This window comes from Suncus etruscus, chromosome 2 (genome assembly GCF_024139225.1).
Source record: "Suncus etruscus isolate mSunEtr1 chromosome 2, mSunEtr1.pri.cur, whole genome shotgun sequence".
Lineage (NCBI taxonomy): Eukaryota > Metazoa > Chordata > Mammalia > Eulipotyphla > Soricidae > Suncus > Suncus etruscus.
In genome coordinates, this window is record NC_064849.1 from 149,192,358 (window position 1) to 149,198,387 (window position 6,030).

A 6,030-nucleotide genomic window follows, 5' to 3' on the forward strand; every position below is an offset into this window, starting at 1 on the left:
GTAATGCATTAATCAGAACATCAACAAATGACATTCCCGAAAGAGAAAAATCACCTCTAACCTGATATTATACTTCAAATAATAAATCAATAAATCTTTGATTTTAATATATTGTATGTAACTTTTAAAATATGAGGTTGTACATCTTTATTCACAAATTGGGGGGAAAAAGAATATGTAGGATGAGAAAAACACCCATTAGAACTTGGCACATGGCATTTATCTGATTTACGGATCACTCCATTTAGAATCATTTAAGATTTCCTGTGAAATTACAATACATTGTTAAAACATATTACTTTTATTTTATGTAATTTGAAGTAATAAATCTATTTTTTAAGAACTAATGTGTTTATAATGACATTACTTTGAACCAGAGCAAAAGCTTGCATGTGGTTTTAAAAAAAGTCAGTGTGGATTTGTATAAACAAAACTATTTGTGATCTCTTCCTCTTCCTTGTGTTTAGCTGTAGGAGCTAAAACAATATAAGTGAATAAACATGTCAGAGCTTCTATCTCCAAAATCAAAACAAAGCCAAAGGAGGAATCAATTTCATTTGGATTTTTATTGAGATCTTTGTGAGGGAACAGAGTCTTTAGATGTTTCCCATGTAAAAAGCACTAGACCAGGCAGCCTGATATGTTTGAAATAATGTACCCTCAGGCCTAAAGGGCAGGCTGCATTCCGCTTCAGAGATCTTTTCCAGCATGCAGGGAATGCATTTAGTAAGAAAAGGAAACCATGGGAACTAATTTAGTAAACTTTTAACTGATACAGTATATGCTTAGTTTATGGTTTCCATTCATTCTGTAAACTGAAAGGAACACAGTTGAACTGACTAATACATAATTGAAAAAGAAGATCAGTAAAATCGCAGAGCTCCAATGTTTAAAGAAGATCATAGCTTAATGTTAATGACAGTTATCTTTGACAAATACAAAGCAATATTTGATCTATAAAATGTCAGTATGCTATGAAAAGCCATACATTTTTTTAAATTTATGGAACACATCACAAATGTGTGTGCCATCTTTACACAGGGTTCTATGCTAATCTTCTCTGTATCATTTCAATTTTAGTATATGTGCTGCTGAAGAAAGCACAGAAAACTATAACTTTAAGTGTATGCATATGTTTGATTTAAACTGGATCTGTATTAGTATTTGACTATAAAGATTTTGGGAAGTACTCATTTGGCAACATTTTGTGTAACAGAAAGCAATATGCTCAAGATTTTGAATTTTTTGTTTTGTTTATGTTTCATAAACTATTAGATACTTCCATCTGAGTTTTGGTCAACAAAATATGTCTTATTTTCAAACCAAAACGTCCCTCTTCTCTGGTGTGTCATATTTAATCAAGTGATGATTTTTCTGTTAATACCTAAGGATCTGGTTTACTTCTTTATAAAATTGAACCTTCAATGAATGATCCTGACTATTCAGAAAAAAAAACAGTCTAAATTTATGACTAAGTGATAATGACTAAGAGATAAAATGACTGTCATTTTCCTAGTGGGGAGGATACTAACTTATTTCTTAAGCATATACTAAATATTTAGTAAATTTTCAAAAGTTTTGAGTGACACAAAAATTCAGTGTGAAATAATAAATAATAAAAAAATACACAAAAATATAAAAGCTCAAATTCTATTGTATAATACTATAAGATCCTGAAGGAGGTGAGCTATTTGTTAATGACACAGGTCTGATAGATATAATATATATCTATAGATAGACAGATAAATGTATATGTGTATATATATGTAAATATGTGTTATATATACAAATAAAGCACTACCTGGAGTGATTTTCTGAGTGCAGAAACATGAGTAAGCTCCCCCCACCAATAAAACCAAATGACAACTATCAGATATAGGTGCTATGAAAAGAAGTTTCTATCAGGTAGGATTTCTTTTGGTTTTTGGTTTTTGTTGTTGTTGTTTTTGGTTTTGGTTTTTTGTTTGTTTGTTTGTTTGTTTTTTGGATTTTGGGTCACAGGAGTTACACCTGCTTCTATGCTCAGAAATTGCTCCTGGTAGGCTCAGGGGATCATATGGGATTCCAGGATTCGAACCACACTCCTTCTGCATGCAAGGCAAATGCCCTACCTCCATGCTATCTCTCCGGCCCCTTCTATCAGTTTTTCAGAGTCACGAACAAATATATTTCTTAGAGAGCATAAAAACCGGCTAACCTTTGCAAAAGCTGGCTCCCTGTGTGTGACACCAGGCGGGGAAAATCCGCGAAAGTACACCGGCCCAGTGGGGCTCAGCTGTGAAAGACTGTGAGTGTGACCTGTCTATGTCTGTCTACTGTCCTCTTGAGTGAAATTCTTGCGAGTGGGGCAAAAAGAGGCTCAGAGGAGCACGGCCACTCCGCTTCGCTACGCGGCCGTGCACTCTTTCTAAGGAAAGAACTCCATTGCAACAAGAAGGAAAAATCACACTAAGAACGGCGCTATATCACAGAAGCAAACATTCCTCTCTGGACTGTCTTCTCTGTTGCATGCTCGGGCCTAAGATTTGACCCAGTGTGAGGCTTCATCCACGGAGGACTCCCCTCCCATAGAGGCAAGTCAGCCCATCCAGAAAGGGAGGAGCCAGAGGAGTGTGCTGCCTACATCATATAGACAATGAATACCACTACAACACGTAGAAAAACCCACAATACAAGTGTGACAATGGGGAAACAACGCAGGCCAGCATCAGACATAGAGAATGAAGATGACAATTCTGAGGACCAGATAATGACTGAACAACTAATCAACCTCTCAGATAAGGACTTTAGACTAGCAATATGGAAGGTGCTCAACAGACTCCAAGAAACCATGGATCGAGTTGAACAGAACACTAATAAGAACCAAGAAAATATGAAGGCAGAAATGACAAAACTCCAAACTGAAATAACATGTCAACTAACAGGACTGAAAAAGTCAGTAAACGAAGTGAATGACAAAATGGATAAGCTCTGGGACAGGGTATCAGAAGCTGAGAATAGACTTGGTGCTGTGGAAGATGAGATACATAACAATTCCATACAGCAGGAGAGATTGGACAAAAAACTTAAAGCAAATGAGCAGACAATGGAAAAATTAGTCAAAGAATGGGAACAGACGAAAATAGAAGTCTATGATAAGATCAACAGAAACAACTTAAGAATCATTGGAGTCCCAGAGACCCAGGAAGAAAATTTCCAGGAAGAATCAATGGTCAAGAACATCATTAAAGAGAAACTTCCAGAGCTAAAGAATATATGTGATCAAATCCTGCATGCCCGAAGAGTACCAACCAAAAGAGACCCCAGAAAAACCACCCCAAGACACATCCTAGTTACAATGACAAATCCCACAGATAGAGACAGAATTCTGAAAACAGCAAGATCAAAAGGGGAAATCATGTTCAAGCAAGCTTCCCTGAGATTTACAGCAGACCTGTCACCAGAAACGCTCAATGCCAGAAAGCAGTGGTGGGATATTGTGACAAGACTGAATGAAATGAATGCTTCACCCAGAATACTATACCCAGCAAAACTCACTTTCCGGTTTGATGGAAGAATACATGGTTTCACAGACAAAAAACAGCTCAGAAACTTCACAGACACAAAACCAGTCTTAAGAGAAAAACTGAAAGACCTAATCTAAGACAAGACTACCCAAAAGACACACCAAATTTTGAAATAAAGATGGCGTTAAATCCCAGGACAATTCTTTCTCTCAACGTCAATGGACTAAATGCACCAGTTAAGAGACACAGAGTGGCTAAATGGATCAAAAAACTCAAGCCAACCTTCTGCTGCCTACAAGAAACGCACCTGAATAGTCAGAACAAACATAGACTCAAAATAAAAGGCTGGAGAAAAGTTATCCAAGCAAACAACACCCATAAAAAAGCTGGAGTAGCCATACTAATATCAGATAATGCAAACTTTATACTCAGGAAGGTTGTAAGGGACAAAGACGGACATTTTATATTAATCAAGGGGTACGTAGAGCAGGAAGAATTCACTCTCCTAAACATATATGCACCGAATGAGGGGCCAGCAAAATATTTAATACAACTGTTGACAAATCTGAAAAATAATATCAACAACAACACAATAATTGTGGGGGACCTTAACACGGCTTTGTCAACACTGGACAGGTCAACCAGACTGAAACCCAACAAGAATATACTAGACCTGAGGAGAGAAATGGAAGAAAGAGGCCTAGTGGATATATATAGGACACTCCATCCCCAGAAACCTGGATACACATTCTTCTCCAATGTACATGGGACATTCTCCAGGATAGACTACATGCTGGCACATAAAACATACCTCCATAAGATCAAGAGGATAGAAATTTTGCAGACTACCTTCGCTGACCACAAGGCTCTGAAATTATTTGTGAATTCCAAAGGGACTCAGAAGAAACACTTTAACACCTGGAAGTTAAACAGCCTCATGCTCAATAACCAGTGGGTCCGAGATGAAATCAAGGAGGAAATCAAAAGGTTCCTGGAAACAAATGACAATAAAGACACAAACTCTCAGAACTTATGGGACACAGCAAAAGCAGTACTGAGAGGAAAATTTATAGCTTTGCAAGCACACATCAGGAAGGAAGAAGGAGCTTACCTGAGTAGCTTAATGACACAGCTAATAGAACTAGAAAATGCTCAACAAAAGGACCCAAGAATAGGAAGACAGAAGGAAATAACAAAGCTGAGAGCAGAAATCAACGAAGTGGAAACTCAAAAAACAATCCGAAAGATCAACGAAAGCAGAAGTTGGTTCTTTGAAAAAATAAACAAGATTGATAGACCACTGGCAAACCTAACAAAGAAAGAGAGAGAGAGAAACTTGATAACTCGTATCAGGAATGAAAAAGGAGAGATCACTACTGATGTGACAGAGATTCAAAGGGTAATCAGAAACTACTTTGAAAAACTCTACGCCACTAAAAATGAGAACCTGGAAGAAATGGATAAATTCTTGGACTCTTATAATCTTCCACGGTTGAAGGAAGAGGATGTAGCATATCTAAACACCCCCATCACCATTGATGAAATTAAAGCAGTAATCAAATGTCTGCCGAAAAACAAAAGCCCAGGTCCAGATGGATTCACTAATGAATTCTATCAAACTTTCCAAGAGGAACTACTGCCAATCTTGGCAAGACTCTTTCATGAAATTGAACAAACAGAAACACTTCCAAATAGCTTTTATGAAGCCAACATCACCTTGATACCTAAACCAGACAGAGACGCTACCAAAAAAGAAAATTACAGACCAATATCACTGATGAATGCAGATGCAAAGATCCTCAACAAAATCCTGGCAAATAGGATTCAATGCCTCGTTAAGAAGATCATCCACTACGATCAAGTAGGTTTCATCCCAGGAATGCAAGGCTGGTTTAACATCCGTAAATCTATCAACATAATACACAACATCAATAACAAGAAAAATAAAAACCACATGATCATATCAATAGATGCAGAGAAAGCATTTGATAAGGTCCAACACCCATTCTTGATCAAAACTCTCAGCAAGATGGGAATGGAGGGAACCTTCCTCAATATAGTGAAGGCCATCTACCACAAGCCAGTGGCAAATATTATCCTCAATGGAGAAAAACTGAAAGCCTTTCCTCTAAATTCTGGCACAAGACAAGGCTGTCCTCTCTCACCACTCCTATTCAACATAGCACTGGAAGTACTTGCTATAGCGATTAGGCAAGAAAAGGATATCAAGGGAATCCAGATAGGAAAGGAAGACGTCAAGCTCTCACTGTTTGCAGATGACATGATACTCTACTTAGAAAACCCTAAAGACTCTATCAAAAAGCTTCTAGAAACAATAGACTCATATAGCAAGGTGGCAGGCTACAAAATTAAGACACAAAAATCAATGGCCTTTCTATATACCAATAGTAATAAGGATGAAATGGACATTAAGAAAACAACCCCATTCACAATAGTACCACACAAACTCAAATATCTTGGAATCAACTTGACTAAATATGTGAAGGACCTATACAAAGAAAAC

At 37.2% G+C, this 6,030-nt stretch overlaps 1 non-coding gene across 1 annotated transcript; it reads right to left on the reverse strand.

Moving 5' to 3' along the window:
- Positions 1-996: 996 nt before the first annotated feature.
- Positions 997-1,104, reverse strand: LOC126002261 (U6 spliceosomal RNA). The gene has a single exon (XR_007493018.1). It is a non-coding gene; the product is annotated as a U6 spliceosomal RNA (small nuclear RNA).
- Positions 1,105-6,030: the final 4,926 nt, after the last annotated feature.